Below are 21,892 nucleotides of genomic sequence, written 5' to 3'. Positions count from 1 at the left end.
GAGACGGAGTTTTGCTCTTGTTGCCCAGGCTGGAGTGCAATGGCCCGATTTCAGCTCACTGCAATCCGCCTCCCGGGTTCAAGCAATTCTCCTGCCTCAGCCTCCTGAGTAGCTGGAATTACAGGCATGCGCTACCATGACCGGCTAATTTTGTATTTTTAGTAGAGACAGGGTTTCTCCATGTTGGTCAGGCTGGTCTTGAACTCCTGACCTTAGGTGATCTGCCTGCCTCGGCCTTCCAAAGTGCTGGGATTACAGGCGTGAGCCACCGCACCCGGCCTGCCGTTACTTTTTAATGGCAAAAACCTCAATTACTTTTGCACCAACTAATGTATTTTCAGAGGTCAAGTTAGTAGTATCTGTGAAAAAAAAATTTTTTTTTAAGAGACAAGGTCTTGCTTTGTCACCCAGGCTGGAGTTTGGTGGCTCAATCATAGATCACTACAGACTTGAACTCCTGGGCTCAAGTGATCCTCCTGTCTTAGCCTCCTGAGTAGCTGTGACTACAGGTGTGCCTCACCATTACTGGCTAACTTTTTAAAAATTGTTTTAGAGACAGGTTCTTGCTATTCTGTCCAGGCTGGTCTCAAACTCCTGGCCCCAAGCAATCCTCCTGCCTCAGCCTCCTGAGTAGCTAGGATTACAGGCACCACCACTGCACCTGGCATATGAAAATATTTATGTACGTATTCTTTGGGCAATTCCATTATAAGACATCTATAGGTACATTCACATAATATACATGGCTAATCCTTGCAGCATTGTTTATAATAGCAAGTCTATAAATATAAAAGTCCTTACTAGAGAATAGTAAAACTGGCCAGGTGCAGCAGCTCAGGCCTCTAATTCCAGCACTTTGGAAGGCCAAGGCGGGAGGACTGCTTGAGCCCAGGAGTTTGAGACCAGCCTAGACAACACAGTGAGACTCTGACTCCACAAAAAAATTTTTTAAAAGTAGCTAGGCAGTGGTGCACACCTGTGATACCAGCTACTTGGGAGGCTGAGGTGGGAGGATCACTTGAGCCTAGAAGTCAAGGCTGCATGAGCCAAGATTCGTGCTACTGTGCTCCAGCCTGGGTGGAGGGAGATTATGTCTCAAAAAAAAAAAAAAAAGGCCAGGCATGGTGGCTCACAACTGTAATCCCAACATTTTGGGAGGCTGAGGCAGGCAGATCACTTGAGGTCAGAAGTTCGAGACTAGCCTGGCCAACATGGTGAAACCCCATCTCCACTAAAAATACAAAAATTTGCCGGCGTAGTGGCGCACCTGTAATCCCAGCTACTCAGGAGGCTGAGGCAGGAGAATCGCTTGAATCCAGGAAGCGGAGGTTGCAGTGAGCCGAGATCACGCCATTGCAGCACTCCAGCCTGCGCGAAAGGGCGAGACTCTGTCTCAAAAAAAAAGCTAAATTATACAACTGAGCAGTTGTATAATTAAAAGTAAAAAGAATGAAGTAGATTTGTATACACTGACCTGGAAAGATTCTATACTATATTGTTAAGTGAAAAAACAGGTTGCAGGATAGTTTATAATTTTGCTAAAATTTAAAAACCTATATCTATATATGTGCGTGATTACATGTACATTGTGTACAATATTTGCATATGTGTAGGAAAAACATATGCTCTGGGGAGGAGACTGGAATTTTAGAAGGGTCAAATAGACTTGTGTTTCATCCATATTTTAATTTTTTTTCTTTTTTTAAAAAACAGAGATGGGGTCTCACCATGTTGGTCAGGCTGATCTTGAACTCCTGGCTTCAAGTGGTCCACCCACCTTGGCCTCCAAAGTACTGGATTATAGGCATGGGCCACCGCACTCAGGCTGTATTTTAATTTTTTATAAGAACATTCATCTGGTAAATGTGTATTTGCTTACACCTAGGAGCTTCAGGGGGTGGGATTATCTATCATTTTTCTTCTATTTGTATTTCATCTTTTTTTTTTTTTTTTTTTTGAGACAGGGTCCCACTGTGTCCTCCAGGCTAGAGTGTGGTGCGATCTCGGCTCACTGCAGCCTCAACCTCCTGGGACTCAAGCGATCCTTCCCACCTCAGCCTCCTGAGTAGCTGGGACTACAGGCACTCGCCACCACACCCAGCTAACTTTTGTATTTTTTGTAGAGACAGGGTCTTGCCATGTTGCCCAGCCTGGCCTCAAATTCCTGGGCTCAAGCAATCTGCCTATCTCAGCCTCCCAAAGTCCTGGGATTACAGGTGTGAACCACTGTGTCCGGCCTCCTACAGAAATTTTTAAAATATTTATATAAGATGATATTTTATAAAACATATATTAAACTATAAACATATATAATGCCTAAAATATATATAACAAGCTTTTAAAAAGCAGTCTGGCCAGGCGCAGTGGCTCACACCTGTAATCCCAGCACTTTGGGAGGCCGAGGCAGGTGGATGACGAGGTCAGGAGTTCAAGACCAGCCTGGCCAAGATGGTGAAACCCTGTCTCTACTAAAAATACAAAAAAGCAGCCGGGCGTGGTGGTGGGCGCCTGTAATCCCAGCTGCTCGGGAGGCTGAGGCAGAGAATTGCTTGAACCCCGGAGGCGGAGGTTGCAGTGAGCCAAGATTGCGCCACTGCACTCCAGCCTGGGTGACAGAGTGAGATTCCTTCTCAAAAAAAAAACAGCAGTCTGGAAAAAATCGATCCAAAAAATTTATACTCTCTCTGGAGAGTAGGGGAGAAGAAGGGTAACACTTCAGTAGCTTTCTACCTAATGATTCAACTTTTTTCCAGACTAAAAAAAAATGGACAAACTAGTAGGCAATCCACTAGCAGTAAAGCTGCAAACAGGGTAATGGTCAGTTTAAGGATTGCCTTCATGTCTTGAAAAAGTTTCAGTGGCTTGGGGGACTTGGTTAAAATAGAGTTCACTGGTGTCTTGTGGCTGTAAGTGGGGACACATTTAAATGGGTCACCTAGCAGCTGGCAAAAGAAAAAAAAAACCCAGGAAATGGAAACTATAACGTTAGAGTCCCAAGACAAGGGTGCCCAGAGTTGGCTGTGGTGGATAGATACTTAGGTCAGTCCTCCCACCCCCACCCCCAGACCACACTCATAAATAAATACAAAGGAAATACTTTCCCGAGAGAGCCGGCCTCTCTCCCTTGGCCTCTGACCTCCCTGAGCGGCCGTTTCCTCCAGCCCCGGGACCCCGGCTCTCTCCCCGCGCTCTGCCCCTCGCCAAGGGTTGTAGCAGTGGCCGGAGGGGTAGCCAGCACCTGGCCTGGTCCCGTGCTCCAGGGGGAGCCTCCTCCCGGCCGGCTGTGCTGAGCTCCGCAGCGCCGGGTGACTCCCTGCCAGGTCACACGGAGCTTATCTGGCTCCAGGTGTGCTCCCTCACGCCGACTGCACGCTTCTCACGTGACATTAGCCAGTCCTCACGCCGCCGCGCGGGGAGCCAGGCGGCCCTTGGCGTTTCCCCCGCGGCTGGGCCGGCGCAGCCGCAGCCCCGCGGCGCCTCCGCTGCGATCCCATCTCCCCCGGAAGGCAGCAATCCCGTGGGCCATGGAGGAACGCGAGCGGGAGAGCTCCTGCGGCCCCGCCAGGTTCCCTGCTGCTCTTCCAGGTGCACCGCCTGGCGCTCAGTTCCGCTAACATCCCCTTCCGTGTGACCTTGAGCAAGTCCCCTCCCCTCTCTAAGCCTCCACTATTTCAGCTACAGTATCTTCAAGGGCCTGACAGCTCAGATTTGGCCCTCAGCCTCTGCTGGAGAGCTATTCTGCTCAACCACACACTGCTGGTTGTAATCCCGCTCTGCCTCTGACTTGCTGTGTGACCTTCGGCCCATCATCCAACCTCTCTGAATATTAGAGAATAATCACAATAATCTCTTGTAAGTGTTGATAAACTACTTGGCAGACAGAAAGGGCCCTGAGTCCTGTAAAATCATCAGTCTAACAACCAAAACTGCTGCCTGACTCTAAACTGTTTAAAATGTCAAGGGAAATTGACATTTTACAAGCCCTGCAATTCCTACCTCAAGAGAAGGGCAGGGAAGTGAAGGTGGGAAGTGGAGGCTCACCAGGTCTGCTCACCACCCCTCCCAATCCAGCTCCTACCTCGGCACCTCCCCACCTCCTCTAATTCAGGCTACCTTGGAAAATGCTGGGGGAAAAAATGGTGATAGGGGTGGGGTGTGCAGATCTTAAAGCACCCGGGGGTCTGACCCAAAGCAGAACTTAAACTCCATCAAGCTGCCCTACCAATCCCAAGTCCTGTGGGAACCTGTCAATTACAGCAGACAGTGGGCTGGGCCCTCCTACTGCCCCAAACCTTTAAACTACAACCAGCCAGAGCCCCTCAGTTTTCCCACCACACTCAGGCCTGGGACCCCAGGCCACCAACAAAACCCAGCTCACATGGATGCTCTGGCTCCTGCCTGTAGCGTCCACTCCAGGTGAGAGGATCTGGCTGAGGAGAGACCTCTGGTTTGAAGGATTAAGAACAACCCTGCTGCCCTGAAGACCTGTGACACAGCAAGTCCGGATGAAGGCTTCCTGAGTTCCAACAACTCCCAGCTCCACCTCAGCAGGGTGGATTCTCCCTTTCACATGAGCCCCAGTTCTGCCCCACCCAGTCCACCTTTAGGTACTGGCCTCTGGGGGACCCAGAGTTTTCAGGCCCAGTTTCTGAAGACACATGCAGCCCTCAATGAATAGCCACTACCAGGGCCAGTGAGGGGGCCTCCAGGGAACTGGCTGGCTACCCAGACGGCCCAGGAGTGAGGCTGAGAGACCAGGTGGGAGTCAGGAAGGGCATAACCCACATGAGGAAAGTCTGGGGTGCAGGAGGAAGCCCTCAGGCACACACTCTGGCACCTGGGCCAGGCCAGGAGAGAGTAAACAAACTAGACACTCAGAGCTACCAGGCACCAGGTCATCAACTGTTCAAAGTTCAAAGCTCCCAAAGGAAGTGACCGCCAGCCTGTGGCCCCTCCTATGCCCACCCTCCACCCCCACCTACAACCCTTCTCATTCCCCTAATCCCCTCAACACAATAGCTGCCCCCAAAGCCATGGTTTTCCTGGAATTGAGGCCACAACCCCCATGTCCTCAACCCAAAATGGACAAGCACACCTCCACCCGAGGCTATATATAACCCGTCATGTCAAATCCAGAAACCAGGAGGATGTTTCCTGGAAAGACTTCATCACAAAAAAACAGAGAGGAAGCTGAGGAGGTGGGAAGCCATGGACAAAGAGCCAGCGAGGCTTGTCAGGAAGCCAGAGACCTCAGGAGAGCAACTTTCAATATCTCCAGATAGAAAGTAGCCCCTGAACTAAAAAGGGTGGGGAACATTAGGCCAGGCCTGTTGCCACAACAACAGGCACCAACCTGCTCAAGAAAAGGGCTCCAAAGCACAGGGGAAAGGCGGCTGATTCAATGGGCTCTGTACTCACCATCCTGCTCAGGTGATCTTGCTCTTAATCACTAAGGTGGCCTCCCATCCCTTCCAGCACACCGCAGTGCATACACACTTCCCAGAGCTCACTTGCCACAGGGGCACTGATGAGGCCTTCTCGGCCACAGACACGCCAGGGGCTCCAAAAGACAAGATGAACCCACACTAACTAGCCCAAGTCATTGGCAGGGTGAAGCAGGGAGGGAATCCAATTCTTTAATTCGGGGCGGCCATCTGAGGGAATGAAAGCCCTAGCCAGGACAGTCCCTCTCAGGAAGCATTCCCCCAGCCCTCCCCACACAAATACAAACTATGAGGCCAGCGCCAAACACATGCCCCATTGGCAAAGTGGTCAGGCAAAATGAATACCCGCTTAAAAACAAACTGGCTGTCTTCCTCCCCATCTCCCCCACCCCCCACCTCTAGCTCATTCTGGCCGCAACCTTTCCAACTAATCAGCAAGACACATGTGCCTTGCAGTAGGGCAACTCCCCCATCTCCACCCCCAAAACAAAGCCCCAATGCCTGGCCTGTCCCTGCGGGCCTTATCGCACCCAGGAACATGACCCACACTCCTGGCCGGGTTTGGGACCAAGGAGCGCACCCCCACTAACAAGGGGCAGGGTGAGGGGGCAGCCACCCCTACCACCTCCCCTTCCCATTGGCGAAACAACTGGCATGACAGGTTAGCAGGGCGGGGCGTCGGGGCGGTCTCTCCAGAGGCCTGGGGCAGCTTGTCCGACCTTCCCACACGCACCCCACCCCTCTGCAGGGAAAGGTGAGGTGAGCATTCAGTCGCAGGGCACAGCCTGCACTCCCTAATCCCCAAAGCCTGCCACCATTCACCCTCTCATCTTCTGTCCCAAGAGGAGGGGGCCCAGGGAAGCGGGGTCTCCATTGTTTTGCCAGCTGTCTAGCAGCTGCTCCTTTGAGAGGAGCCCGCAGTCTGCCCGGCAGTGAAAGAGTGAAGGCCGCTGGGAGGGATAAAAGGGTCGGTAGAGGTGCTCCCCTTCCCCGCTGCCTTCCTCAGCGCCCCGCTCGCTCGCTCCCTCCATCGTGGGGCCTGGACGGGGGCAGGAGAAGTCCCCCCACCCTCGAGGCTGCAGCCCCCACCCCGCAGCTCCGGGCCACCTGGGCGCCTCCAAGCCCCAAATCCCCCCACACTGAAGGCCACCCTGTCCTGCCTCCCTGCGCCCCCCAGGTTGGCTGCAAGGGCCGGTGGTTCCCCCTTCCCCGCCGCTCCCGGTCGGCCCCCACCCCCGGGCGTCGAGCTCCACGGCGCCGCCAGGGACGGGAGCCGGGAGTCCGGGCCGCTGCTTCCAGGGGACGGGGGAGGAGGAGGAGCCGGCGGGCCCCGCCGCCCGCCCGCCCTCCCTCCCGGCCGGAGCCCGCCCCGCCGCCCCACCAAGCCGGGCCCGCCACCGAGCGGCCGCCGCCGCCGACCCGCACTCACCGGCCACCGGAGCCCGCCCGGCAGGCAGCAGAAGCGGAGACGCGGCATCCAGCAGCCTCGGCCCGGTCAGGGCTGGAGCAGAGCGCAGCGCGGCGCAGCTCAGCGCCGCCCCCAGCGACCGCGCAGGCCGAGCCGAAAGGGAGCTCCCTGCTGGCGGCTGTGGGGATAAACGCCCGGCCTGCCTGGCAGCGCCAGTGCGCGCCGCCAGACGTGGGCCAGGCGGGCCGGGCGCTGCCCTGGCAGCCTCCGTCCGCTGTGGACTCCGAAGCCCCTCTCGCTGTGTCTGAGAGAGGCCCTGCCTGGAGTTTCTGTCTGCACTGGGCACTGGAGGCTGTCCGAAAAGGGTCCGAAAGGGGCTGAGTGGCACTGCCTAGGACAGGCACCAGGGTCATGATGAACGTATAGAAGAGGGGCTGTCCAAGGCAGGCACCGAACTCTGCAGGCTGTGTTCAAGGTAGTGCTGTCTAGAGGAAGCAATTAAGTCTTACTGGCCGCCTCCTCCCAAGGTGGCTCTGCAGAGGCACACACAGGGCCCTGCTGGATGGTGCCCCAGGCTCAGTCCAGACCAGGTACTGCCTGCCATGTCCGAGATGGCACTGCCAGAATGCACTCCCCAAGGTAAAAACAGACTCCCAATAGCTTGGTCTGATACAGCCCTGCTTCAAAATGGAGTGGATCAAGAGGCGTACCAGGGCCCAGAAGCCATGGCTATAAGTGCCACTCACTCCCTAAAGGACTTCACCAATGCCAAGATTAACACTTTCAGAAGCTCTTTGGAATGCAGTCTGTCCCTGGGTCCACTGTGTGCTGTAAATATCAAGTGAGCTGCTCTACCCACCAAGAAGACAGTTTATACTTCCTGGGAGAGGCCAAGGGACATCCAGATACCAGGCCTCCAAGATAGGTGCTATGTCTAGAGTTTGGAGAAAGAAAGAAATGGGGACACTTCCCTGGGCAGTGTCCATGCTGGATTGGGGTGTGCCAGAATGTGGAAGAAACTGAGTGGGGTGGTGCAGGAAGAAGGGTGTAGCAGACAAAGGCTGCTGCCTCCCTAGACAGCCCAAACAGGAACTTTTCCAGGCAAGGGCAGCCCAACCTGACAGACCAGGGAAGGCTGGAGCAAGGAGGCTCAGAAAGCAGAAAGTTGAGTAAGAGTTAGGGAGTTCCTGAGGAATAGACCCAGGCAGGATACACATTTTGGAATAACATGCAACTCAAATTCAATTTAACAAACTGCCTGCTAAGTGCCAAGTGCAGCCCCAGGCACTTGCGGTGACACAGAAGGAGATCAGACATGGCATATCTCCAGGGAAATCACATGGGGAACAGGTAGACCTGAGCTGTGACAGTAGTAGGGTTCACCATGCTGGCATAACTTGGATGATGAGATAGGTGCTATGATGGGAGGCTTATTTGGCTTGAGGAGTGAGAAGAGCAGCTTCAAAAACATGACATTTGAGGCCAGGCATGGTGGCTTATGCCTGTAATCCCAGCACTTTGGGAGGCTGAGGTGGGCAGATCACTTGAGGCCAGCGTTCAAGACCAGCCTGGCCAACATGGCGAAACCCCATCACTACTACAAATACAAAAAATTAACCAGGCGTGGTAGTGCATGTCTATAATCCCAGCTACTTGGGAGGCTGAGGCAGGAGAATCCCTTGAACCTGGGGAGCAGAGGTTGCAGTGAGCGGAGATTACACCACTGTACTTCAGCCTGGGCAACAGAGCAAGACTCTGTCTCCAAAAAAGAAAAAAAAACCCCAAAAACATGACATTTGAGCGGAACCTTGCAGGCTAGGTAGGACAACGACTATCATTAGTGTTTCCTGAGTACCTACTATATACTAGACACTATCTCTACTCCTCACAATGAACCTATGAGGGAGACATTATTATTATAGATAGGGGTTGAGTGCATGGACTCTGGAGCTGGATTGCCTGGATTCAAATCTCAGTTCTGTAAAGTACTAGCTGTGTTACTCTGGGTGATTTTTTATAAATCACCTCTGTGTGCTTCACTTTGTTCATCCAAAAAATTGGGATAATAACAGTGACTCCCTCCCTCAAAATTTGTTTTGAAAATTATATAAGCTTAGTCTTTTCAACACATGGGGCTTTTCAACAAACTGGACATCCACATGCAAAAAAAAAAAAAGGGGGGGTTCTAGACACAGACTTTATACCCTTCACAAAAATTAACTCAGAATGGATTATATACCTAAATGTAAAACACAAAACTATAAAACTGTCTCCTAGAGGATAACATAGGAGAAAACCTAGATGACCTTGAGTATCACAATGACTCTTTAGATACAACACCAAAGGCACCGTAAAAGAAAGGGCTGATAAGCCGGGCTTCATTAAAATTAAAAATGTCTGCTCTGCAAAAGACTGTCAAGAGAATGAGAAGACAAGCCACAACTGGGATAAAATATATGCAAAAGACATCTGATAAAGGATTGTTATCCAAAATACGCAGAGTTTTAAAAACTCAACAATAAGAAAATGAACCACCCAATTTAGAAATGGGCAAAAAACCTGATCAGACACCTTACCAAAGAAGATATACAGATAGCAGTAAGCAAAAGAAAAGATACTCAACCTTGTATGTCATTAGAGAATAGCAAATTAAAGCCAGGTGCGGTGGCTCACGCCTGTAATCCCAGCACTTTGGGAGGCCGAGGCAGGTGTGTCACGAGATCAGGAGCTCGAGACCATCCTGGCTAACACGGTGAAACCCTGTCTCTACTAAAAATATGCAAAAGACATCTGATAAAGGACTGTTATCCAAAATATGCAAAGAGTTTTAAAAACTCAACAATAAGAAAATGAAACACCCAATTTAGAAATGGGTAAAAAACCTGATCAGACACCTTACCAAAGAAGATATACAGATAGTAGTAAGCAAAAGAAAAGATACTCAACATTGTATGTCACTAGAGAATAGCAAATTAAAGCCAGGTGCAGTGGCTCACGCCTGTAATCCCAGCACTTTGGGAGGCCGAGGCAGGTGGATCAGGAGGTCAAGAGATCGAGACCATCCTGGCCTACATGGTGAAACCCTGTCTCTACTAAAAGAACAAAAATTAGCCTGGTGTGCTGGCACGCACCTGTAGTCCCAGCTACTCAGGAGGCTGAGGCAGGAGAATCACTTGAACCCAGGAGGCAGAGGGTGCAGTGAGCCGAGATTGCGCCACTGCACTCCAGCCTGGGTGACAGAGCAAGACTCCGTCTCAAAAAATAATAATAAATAAAAAATAAAAGAGAATAGCAAATTAAGATGACCATGAGGTAAAACTACTTTATTTACCTAAATTTGGATTTTGGCCAAAATCCAAAACGCCAACAACTCCAAATGCTAGCAAGAATGTAGAGCAACAGGAACTCCTATTCTCTGCTGGTAGCAGTGCAAAATGGTATAGCCACTTTGAAAGACAGTTTGGTGGTTTCTTAGAAAATGAAACATATTCTTACCATACAATCCAACAATCCCACTCCTTGGTATTTATCCAAATGAATTGAAAACTTATGTCCACACAAAATCCTGCACATGATGTTTGTAGCAACTTTATTCATAATTGCCAAAACTTGGAAGCAACCAAGATGAACTTCAGTAAGTAAATGGATAAATAACCTATGGTATATCCAAACAATGGCATATTATGTGGCACTAAAAAAGAAATGAGCTATCAAGCCATGAAAAGACATGGAGGAAACTTAAATGTATATTAATAAGTGAAAGAAGCTGATCTGAAAAGGCTACATGTTGTATGATTCCAACTATATGGCATTCTGCAAAAGGCAAAACTATGGAGACAATAAAAAGGTTAGTGGTGCCATGGATTAAGGTTGAGGGAGGGATGAAAATGCAAAGCACAGAGGATTTTTAGGGCAGTGAAACTCTTCTGTGTGATACCGCACTGTTGAATACATGTCATTATGTGTTTGTCAAAACCCACAAAATGTACAACACCAAGAGTGAATCCTAATGTAAACCATGGACTTTGGGGGATACTGATGTGTCAATGTAGGTTCATCGATTATAACAAATGTACAACTCTGGTGAAGAGTGTGATCGTGGGGAAGGCTGTGCATGTGTGGGGGCAGGGGGCATATGGGAAATCTCTGTACTTTATGCTCAATTTGGCTGTGAACTTAAACTGATTTTTAAAATAATATTTATTATTATTATTTTGAGACAGGGTCTCAGTCTGCCACCCAGGCTGGAGTGCAGTGCTGTGATCTCAGCTCACTGGAACCTCTGCCTCCCAGGTTCAAGTGATTCTCCTGCCTCAGCCTCCCAAGTAGCTGGGATTGCAGGCATGTGCCACCACACCAGGCTAATTTTTGTATTTTTAGTAGAGATGGCGTTTCATCATGTTGGCCAGGCTGGTCTCAAACTCCTGGCCTCAGGTGATCCACCCACCTTGGCCTCCCAAAGTGCTGGAATTACAGGCGTCAGCCATTTTGCCTGGCCTTGTATTTATTAATTTTAAAAAATTACATGATTTAATATATAAAAAGAACAATGCCCAGCACATGGTAAGCATTCTATAGCTGTTAGCTTGGTTATCTTTCCTAACTCATAGTTGTGGAAATGAAGCACAGACAGCTTTGTGACTTGTACCCAGCCTAAGAGTAGCAGAGTCAGGATTCAAACTGAGGTCCCTAAGGCTCCAAAGCCCATTCTTTTCCCTACACCATGGCAGTGAAATGAATAGGTATATTAACAACTCTTTTTTTTTTTTTTTTTTTGAGAAAGAGTTTCACTCTTGTTGCCCAAGCTGGAGTGCAATGGTGCCATCTCAGCTCACTGCAACCTCCGCCTCCCAGGTTCAAGCGATTCTCCTGCCTCAGCCTCCCAGGTAGCTGGGATTACAGGCGCCCGCCACCACACCTGGCTAACTTTTTGTATTTTTAGTAGAAACAGGGTTTCACCATGTTAGCCAGGCTGGTCTCAAACTCCTGACCTTAGGTAATCCGCCTGCCTTGGCCTCCCAAAGTGCTGGGATTATAGGCGTGAGCCACCACGTGCCAGTCAACAACTCTTTTATTTACATGTGTCTACACCTAGGGCACTCTCTGGGTAGCATATGGTGTCCCTGAGAGCTCTTCTTGCCTGAACCAGGAACCAGTTTCAGACACTAAGCAAGACTGAAACTCCAGGGCAGCACTCACGGACACAGTAACTCTGGTTCTTCGTCACTTGATTTTAGTCTTTTCCTTCCCAAATGCCAGAATAAACCCTGCCCTAGCTCTAAGTAAAAGTAAAAGTAAAGCACCCCTCTCCTCTTTGCACAGAAAAAAGCCAGAGCAGTATCCACATAAAATCACCCAGATGGTCATGGGAAGGCCAATTTTTCCAGAAGATTCTTAAAGTCCTAAAATGATCCGACTTTAATCAAGAAGCCCTCCACCCCAGAAAGAAGCTGGGTAATAAAAATCACTTATATCAAGGGAGCCTAACTATGGGTCAGGCACTATGCTAACCCCTTAATGCACTGTCTCACTTAATCCCCAGAATTACCATATTAGGGAGATGCTAGTCTTATCCCCATTTCACAGATTAGAAACCAGGCTTGGGAAAGTGAATTAATTTGCCCAAGGCACTGTGACTAATAAACAGCAGAGCCTGGAATGCTTGCCCTGAAGCTCTGGGCTGCATCCTGGGTGGAGTGGTGAGTGCCTGGGCTTTGGGGCCTCACAGAGAGGATGCTTGGCTCTAGCAGCTGCCAGCAAGCTCCTTAGCCTCTCTAAACCTCAATTTCCTCATCTATAGAAGAGGTATAATAATGTGGCCAGGTGCAGTGGCTCACGCCTGTAATCCCAGCACTTTGGGAGGCCGAGGCAGGCAGATCACGAGGTCAGGAGATAGAGACCGTCCTGGCTAACACGGTGAAAACCCATCTCTACTAAAAAACAAACAAACAAACAAACAAAAAAATTAGCCGGGCGTGGTGGCGGGCGCCTGTAGTCCCAGCTACTTGGGAGGCTGGGGCAGGAGAATGGCGTGAACCTGGGAGGCAGAGGTTGCAGTGAGCCGAGATCCCACCACTGCACTCCAGCCTGGGGGACAGAGCGAGACTCTGTCTCAAAAATAATAATAATAATATTAATATTGCCTACCTTGTAAGGATGTGAGATAATAAAATAAGCAAATTCATTTAAAGCAATTAGCCCAGTGCTCGAAACATAGTAAGTGGTTAACAAGTGTTAGGAATTATTAATCTCTCTGAACCTCTATTTCTTCATCTGTAAAATGGAGGCTGATAATAATATGTAGAGTGACTGTGAGGCTTAGAAGATATAGCAAATGGTAAAGTGTGTAAGATGATGCCTATCATGTGGTAAGTTACCACGATGTGACTCTCCAAAAAGAATTGAAAATAAGCAAGTCTGCTTTTTTAAAAGTCCACAGAATTGCAAATCTGCCTGATAGCTGGTGTTGTTCAAATGTCAAAAGCACACCTTTAAATATTGTTCCTCAAACATTCATTAGCTTATTGCATTTATTAGCTTAAGATCCTTTACCCTTTGTGCAGAAACTTGGAGTGTGGGTGGAGAATGCTCTCCAGCAAACTTAAAGCTAAATTCTTAGAGTATCGACTGAAGATCAGTCCAAAATGAAGAAACTCATCTCTGAAATGAGGTAAAAAAGCTACTAACAGGAAGTCAAACACATATACATGTAAACAAAATAATATAATAAACCCCCGAGTAGCCAGCATACAACTTCAATAGTTATCAACTCACAGAAATATTGTTTCAACTATCTTTCCACCTACTCCCCAACCCCCACACTGAGTATAATTTTGAAGCAAATCCCAGATATCAAATAATTTTATATAAAAATATTTCAGGCTGGGCCAGGCGCGGTGGCTCATGCCTGTAATCCCAGCACTTTGGGAGGCCAAGGTGGGAGGATCATGAGGTCAGGAGATTGAGACCATCCTGGCTAACACGGTGAAACCCCGTCTCTACTAAAAATACATAAAATTAGCCGGGCACGGTGGCAGGTGCCTGTAGTCCCAGCTACTTGGGAGGCTGAGGCAGGAGAATGGCGTGAACCTGGGAGGCGGAGCTTGCAGTGAGCCAAGATCATGCCACTGTACTCCAGCCTGGGTGACAGAGTGAGACTCAAAAAAAATAAAAAAATTAAAAAATTAGAATAAAAAAATTTCAGGTGGGTCGTTGTGGCTCATGCCTGTAATCCCAGCACTTTGGGAGGCTGAGGCAGGCAGATCACTTGAGGTCAGGAGTTCGAGACCAGCCTGGCTGACATGGTGAAACCCTGCTTCTACTAAAAATACAAAAAAAAATACAAAACAAAAAAAAAATTAGCCTGGCATGATGTGTGTCTGTAGTCCCAGCTACTTGGGAGACTGAGACAGGAGGATCAGTTGAGCCAGGGAAGCGGAGGTTGCAGTGAGCCAAGATCACACCATTGCATCCAGCTTGAGCAACAGAGCGAGACCCTGTCTCAAAATAAGAAAAAAGGCTGGGCACGGTGGCTCATGCCTGTAATCCCAGCACTTTGGGAGGCCGAGGCGGGTGGATCAGTTGAGGTCAGGAGCTTGAGACCAGCTGGCCGACATGGTGAAACCCTGTCTGTTAAAAAAATATATATACAAAAATTAGCCAGACGTGGTGGCACACACCTGTAATCTCAGCTATTTGGGAGACTGAGGCAGGAGAATCCTGTGAAGCCAGGAGGTGGAGGTTGCAGTGAGCTGAGATTGTACCACTGAACTTCATCCTAGGCAACAGAGAGACTCTGTCAAAATAAGAAAAAAGAAAGAAAGAAAGAAAGAAAGAAAGAAAGAAAGAAAGAAAGAAAGAGAGAGAGAGAGAGAAAGAAAGAAAGAAAGAAAGGAAGGAAGGGAATTTCATTGTGTATCTCTAAAAGATAAGGGTTTGACAAGGTCTGGCTCTATCACCCAGGCTGGAATGCAGTGGCACGATCTTGGCTCACTGCAACCTCTGCCTCTGGGGCTTAAGTGATTCTCCTGCCTCTGCTTCCCAAGTAGTTGGGACTACAGGTACACACCACCACGCCCAGGTAAATTTTTGTTTGTTTGTTTGTTTTGTAGAAACGGAGTTTCACCATGTTGCCCAGGCTGGTCTCCAACTCGTGAGCTCAAGTGAACCGTCCACCTCAACCTCCCAAAGTGCTGGGGTCACAGATGTGAGCCACTGCGCCAGCCAGGATTATTTTTTAAACAAAACCATAATACAATGGTCATACCAATTTTTAAACAATAATTTTTTATTTTTTTGAGACAGAGTTTCACTCTTGTTGCCCAGGCTGGAGTGCAATGGTGCGATCTCGGCTCACTGCAACCTCCGCCTCCTGGGTTCAAGTGATTCTCCTGCCTCAGCCTCCCGAGTAGCTGGAATTACAGGCATGCGCCACCACGCCCAGTTAATTTTGTATTTTTAGTAGAGATGGGGTTTCTTCATGTTGGTCAGGCTGGTCTCGAACTCCCAACCTCAGGTGATCCACCTGCCTCAGCCTCCCAAAGTGCTGGGATTACAGGCGTGAGCCACCATGCCCGGCCTTAAACAATAATTTTTTAATATCGTCAAACATTCTATTATCTCCATGATGGAATGATCTCCATAAATTCCAATTGTCTCCGTAAATGTCTTTTTTTTAAAAAATGTGTGTTTGAATCAAGATCCACACATTGCAGTGAGTTGACATGACTTTTAAGTATATTTTAATATACAGGTTTCCCTTCTATCTCTTTCTGTTTTCCCCCTGCAACTTATTTGTTGAAGAAACATGGTCATTTATCCTATAGATTTTCTCACAGTCAGGATTTTGTTTATTGCATCCACATAGTGTAGTTTGATATCCTATCATTGGTAGATAGATCTAGAGGCTTGATCAGCTTTGAGTTTGATTTTTTTTTTTTTTGGCAAGAATATTTCTTATATCTGGAAGCACATAGTATCCAGTTGTCTCTGAAATGATACTTTAAGATATCAGAAATTAATGATTGTCTTCACTTGAAATATAAGAATATAAAAAGAGTCTATCCAGCAACAGATAAATGGATAAACAAAATGTGGCATATACATACAACGTATGCACATTTTTATTCAGCCATAAAAAGGAATGAAATTTTAATACAGGCTACAACATGGATGACCCTTAAAAATGTTATGCTAAGTGAAAGAATCCAGACCCAGAAGGACAAATATTGTTTGATTCTCCTTATATGAGCTACCTAGAATATGCAAATTCATAGAGACAGAAAATAGAAGTTACCATGGACTAAGGGTGGGGGGAATTGTGAGTCATTGTTTAATGGGTATGGAGTTTCTACTGGGGATTATTTAAAGTTCTGGAAATGGATAATGGTGATGGTTGTACAATATTGTGAATGTACTTAATGCCACTGAATTGTACACATAAAATAATTTAAATGTACACATAAAATAGCTAAAATGCAGAGATTAACTATTTTATACATAAAATAATTAAAGCCCAGGAGTTCGAGGCTGCAGTGGGCTATGAGCATGTCACTGCACACCACCCTGGGTGACAGAGCCAGACCCTGTCTTTAAAAAAAAAAAAAAAAAAAAGGTAAATTTTAGGTTATGCACATTTTACCACAAGAAAAATTTGTTTAAGAGCCTGGCTATTGCATAGAATATGGCCCCTCTTACAAACCCCTGATGGCATAAGTTTATGTAGTGGCCTTTCTATGAACCTACAGCCTTACTCTTGCACTGATCCACACATAGCTGTGGGGCTCCTTCTACACTTCCAAGAATTTCCTGACCTCTGCCTGATTCTACAGTGAGCAGGGGATCCATAGCCCTGCCAGCCAGGAGCCCAGCTCCCCAGACTATGGACATCTACAACCAGGAGGCAGCCAGGCAAATGCTTCTGGAGTTAAAAGGCTGAGATTGAGCCCTGCCTTTGCCACTTACTTGGCACAGGTGCTTCATCAAATGCCAACCTCTCCATCTCCACTCCTGTGCAATTGCAGCTACAAACTCCTACCTCGCAGGGTTATTGTAAGGATCAAATGAGGTCATACAATGGTCAAGTGCTGTACAAAGAGAGCTTTTTGTTATTATGGTTGGAGTGATTCAGAAAGGATCAACCTAGTCACTTGTGCCCAGGAGTTTGAGACCAGCCTGGGCAACACAGTGAGATACTATCTCCACAAAAAATCAAAATGAACCAGGTGTGCCTGTAGTCCCAGGTACTCGGGAGGCTGAGGTGGAAGGATTGCTTGAGTGTGGGAGATCAAACCTGTAGTGAGGTGTGATCGCGCCACTGTACTCCAGCCTGGGCGACAGAGCAAGACGCTGTCTCAAAAAAAAAAAAAAAAAAGGTTCAACTTAGGACTTAGGTCATCAACTTTAAGGAAAATTGATACCTTCAGAAGCTAGCTCTTTGCAAGCTAAACTTTTCTTGACATCACTCATGGTAAGGTCAGCAGTAGGGTGACCAACTCTGCTGGTTTGCCCGAGACTGAGGGCATTCCCAGGATGGGAGTTTTCAGTGCTAAAACTGAGAAAGTTCTGGGTGTGAGTTGGTCACCCAAGCAGTAACTGCCCAATTGCTAATTCTAGAGCCTGCCTCCCTGGCCTGCTAGTCAATGCCTATTCGACCTGCCTTCCTTCTAGAACTTGGCCTCCAGAAGTACTTATGGATCTCCTGGCTAGATATACTTCCTCTGTTTGACTTTCATTGCTGACACTTCTCAGGATTTCTTCCTTTGCCTTTTGCTCTTATGATCCTACACTCCCTCCTTGGGAGATCTTGTTCATTCTCAGGACTCCTAAACACCTCCCACACAGTGGATAACTCCCAAATCTCCACGCAGACATTACTCTAGAGGCCAGCCTGGTATTTCCACTATCACTTACAAATACCCCAAGCTGTATCCAAAGGGAAATGTACAACCTTCACCACAGAGTTTTTCCTTTTGGTTAATAACCCTAACCCTCTTTTGCCGGGGCCAGAAGTCCACTTTCCCTGCCTCCTTCCTCTCCTTCAGCCACCATCCTCAGGCACCAAGTCCTACTGATCTAATCCCTAAATATCTCTCAAATCTAGGTTGGGTGCAGTGGCTCACGCCTGTAATCCCAACACTTAGGGAGGCCGAGGCAGGCAGATCACTTGAGGTCAGGAATTTGAGACCAGCCTGACCAACATGGTGAAACCCTGTCTCGACTAAAAATTAGCTAAGTGTGGTGGTGCATACCTGTAATCTTAGCTACTCCGGAGGCTGAGGCACAAGAATCGCTTGAACCCTGGAGGTGGAGATTGCAATGAGCTAAGATCATGCCACTGCACTCCAGCCTGGGTGACAGAGCGAGACTCCACCTCAAACAACAACAACAAAAATCTCTCAGATCTCCATCAGCCATTCATTCCCACTGCCATCGCCTCAATTCAGGCCTTGTCAACTCTTAGCTGGACAATAGCAACGGCCTTCTCGTGGTCACCTGCTTCCACTTCATCCCCTCTAACTGGTCCTCCATGTGGCTGCCAGAGTTGTCTTTCCATAATACAAATATGATCATGTCACTTCTTGGCTTGGGATTCCTCAAAGGTTCCCAATGGCCCAGCTCAGGGGTCAGCACACTTTCTGTAAAGGACTTGATGGTAAATAGTTTACGCTTTGGGGACCAGATGGTCTCTGTCTCAACTACTCAACTCTTATTGTGGCACAAAAGCAATACATAAATGAATGGGCATGGCTGTGGTCCAGTCAAACTTTATTTACTCAGCCAGGTGTGGTGGTGTGTGCCTCTGCTCCCAGCTATTCGGGAGGCTGAGGTGGAAGGATTACCTGAGCCCGGGAGTCGGAGGTTGCAGTGAGTCAAGATCATGCCACTGCACTCCAGCCTGGGCCACAGAGTAAGAGGCTGTCTCAAAAGTAAACAAAAACAAAAACAAAAAAACTTTATTTACAAAAACATGTAGCATAACAGCCACCTCTCTCTTTGTTTGACCCAAGAGCAGTAGTTTGCTGACCCCTGGCCTAGGGAATAGAATCCAAGCTTCTTTTTCTTTCTTTTTTTTGAGATAGGGTCTGGCTCTGTCACCCAGGCTGGAGTGCAATGGTGCAATCTTGGTTCACTGCAACCTCCGCCTCCTGGGTTCAAGTTGTCCTCCCACCTCAGCCTCTCAAGTAGCCGGGACCACAGGTGTATGCCACCACTCCCAGCTAATTTTTGTATTTTTTGTAGAGACGGGGTTGTACCATGCTGCCCAGGCTGGTCTCAAACTCCTGGGCTCAAGTGATCTGCCTGCCTAGGCCTCCCAAAGTGCTGGGATTACAGGTGTGAGCCACCATGCCCAGCAGAATCCAAACTTCTTAGCATAACCCAAAAGACTTTTTACATGCAGCAGCCATGGGAAATGCCTTGCTCTCCCCAGAACATAGCACCATGCCTTTGTATGTGCTGCCCCCTCCATTTGAAACATCCTTCCCCATCTCCCAAGTTGAGGGAGTCCACTAGTTCTTCAAGGTCTATTCCAAATGTTAGCTTCTCTGTGGAGCTGCCCCACAACCCCTTCAGGAGGAGTTGGTTATCCCTCACCGACTCCAGCACTTTCTGTCTCTTTTACTACATTTATCATTCTATGAACATATATGGTATTTATTTGTCATCATGTCTTTTGACTGTGATGCTTCAAAACCAGTCTTATTTATACTTCTTCCTCCCCCTAGTCCCAAGCACATTGCTGGGATTATGATAGGGTAATAATAGCTACTGCTAAACACCATATGTGTGTTCTCATTTAATACTCTCAGCAAAGCCCATGGAGGTAGGCACTGTTATCCCCATTATACAGATGAGGAAATGAGGCGTAGACAGTAGAAGTAACTTGCCCAGGTCACACAGCTAGTAAATGCATAGCCAAGACTAGCACTCAGATCTCTGACCCTGAAGCCTAAAGTTTGATTACCATATTATACTGACCAGTAGTTATTTGCTTAATTAATAGATGTATTAAGACAATAAATGTATTAATTATTTCCATGGCACAAGATGTCAAAATTACATGGAAAGTGGCTTTCCCTTCAGTCAAGAGCCCTGATTATAGTCACGGAGAAGAGCTGGCTAAATTCCCTGAGAACAGACGGGGCCCAGGAGAAGAAGGTCACTGACTAGCTGATTATGAGCATGGGAAAAAGGACCTGAGCTATATTTCCACCATGTACCAAACCAGAGCAAGGTGGACCACTCCCATTTTAATCCTTCCAACAACTCTGCAAACTCGATGTTGTTATTTTCCTATTTAAATGAGGAACTGAGGCTTTAAAAGGTCAGAGATTGGCCAAGACCACACAGCTATTATAGATAATGTCAGAGGCAGGATTAAAACTCAAGTCTCAATGTCTCTAAAACCACAAGTAATTTCCACAAATCCAGTTTGTTCCAAAGAAAGAGTAACCAGCAGGGTCTCCTGATTTCCCACATAGCATCCAGCAAATCCTGTCACCTGTCTCCAGCTCAGAGTTCCCACTTATAGAGGGGGGCTATAATCCTCCCAGCAGAGACAGAATGAACAAAACCAGGTTATGTCTCCATTATTCTTTCCTTGGAAAATGGCTCTACATAGAAATCTATTTGGGCTGGGTGCGGTGGCTCACACCTATAATCCCAGCACTTTAGGAGGCCAAGGCAGGAGGATCACTTGATCTCAGGAGTTCAAGATGAGCCTGGGCACATAGGGAGACCCCATCTCTACAAAAAATTAAAAAATTAAACAATAGCTGGGTGCAGTAGCTCACGCCTGTAATCCCAGCACTTTGGGAGGCCGAGACGGGCAGATCACTTGAGGTCAGGAGTTCAAGACCAGCCTGGCCAACATGGAGAAACCCTGTCTCTACTAGAAATACAAAATTAGCCAGCTTGGTGGCGCGTGCCTGTAATTCCAGCTACTTGGGAGGCTGAGGCAGGAGAATCGCTTGAACCCAGGAGGCGGAGGTTGCGGTGAGCTGAGATCGCACCATTGCACTCCAGCCTAGGCAACAAGAGCGAAACTCCGTCCCAAAAAAAGGAACAAAGGAAGGAAGAAAGGAAGGAAGGGAGGGAGGGAAGGAGGGAGGGAGGTAAAGAAAGAAAGAAAGAATTACTCAAACTCAGTTTGAACACTCAGTACCACCCTGCATTATCCTCCCCCTTCCCAGCGGCAACCACTATTCTGAATTGGATGTTTGTTATTTCCATGCACTTCCATATGCTTTTATTACATAGCATATATCCTCAAACAATATAAAATATTATTTTACCTAGTTTGTAAAAATAATACCACACTGTCATTACTCTTCTGAAACCTGCTGTTTTTGCTCATCATTGAAAGATTCCTATTATTAAAAAAAAAGAATAACAAAATAAAAAAGAAAGATTCCTATTAATATGATTAGCTCTAATTTATTCATTTCACTGTTGTATAATATTCCATGATGTGAATATAACACAGTCTGTCTATTCTTCTGTTGATAAATATTCATGGTTGTTTCTGGTTTTTGCTATTGCAAAATAATGCTGCTATGAACATTGTGAGACATATCTTCAGGTGCTCACTGTGCAAGATATTTTCTGGTGCATATATTTAGGAATAGAATTGCTGGGTCACAGGAGGTTTACATCTCCAATTATCCTAGATATTGTCTCCCTCACTTTTTTTTTTTTTTTTTTTGAGATGGAGTCTTGCTGTGTCTCCCAAGCTGGAGTTCAGAGGTGTGATCTCGGCTCACTGCAACCTCCGCCTCCTGGATTCAAGTGATTCTCCTGCCTCAGCCTCCTGAGTAGCAGAGACTACAGGCGTGCACCACTATGCCTGGCTAATTTTTTTTATTTTTAGTAGAGACGGGGTTTCACCATGTTAGCCAGGCTGGTCTCAAACTCCCAACTTCAGGCAACTGCCCGCCTTGGCCTCCCAAAGTGCTGGGATTACAGGCGTGAGCCACTGCACCTGCTGCCCCCACCACACACACTTTTTAGGACCTAGACATCAATAATCTGAGGCTGAAAA

General features: G+C 47.5%; 1 protein-coding gene across 5 annotated transcripts in view; it reads right to left on the bottom strand.

The window, feature by feature from the left end:
- MYO18A (myosin XVIIIA) overlaps positions 1–21,892 on the bottom strand; it is a 136,299-nt gene that overhangs the window by 99,914 nt on the left and 14,493 nt on the right. For 3 of the 5 annotated variants that reach the window (XM_063706553.1, XM_055388640.2, XM_055388635.2), the window contains exon 1: positions 6,874–6,995. The exons of 1 other annotated variant lie outside the window; for it this stretch is intronic. The gene's annotated coding sequence lies outside the window, so the exon portion shown is untranslated. Of the gene's footprint in view, positions 1–6,873; positions 6,996–21,892 lie in introns of those variants that run through there. One more of the 5 variants, XM_055388636.2, reaches the window with a different exon arrangement.

This window comes from Gorilla gorilla, chromosome 4 (assembly GCF_029281585.2).
Source record: "Gorilla gorilla gorilla isolate KB3781 chromosome 4, NHGRI_mGorGor1-v2.1_pri, whole genome shotgun sequence".
NCBI lineage: Eukaryota > Metazoa > Chordata > Mammalia > Primates > Hominidae > Gorilla > Gorilla gorilla.
The sequence above is the reverse complement of the archived record's forward strand: the minus strand, read 5'-3'. Positions and strand labels throughout refer to the sequence as shown.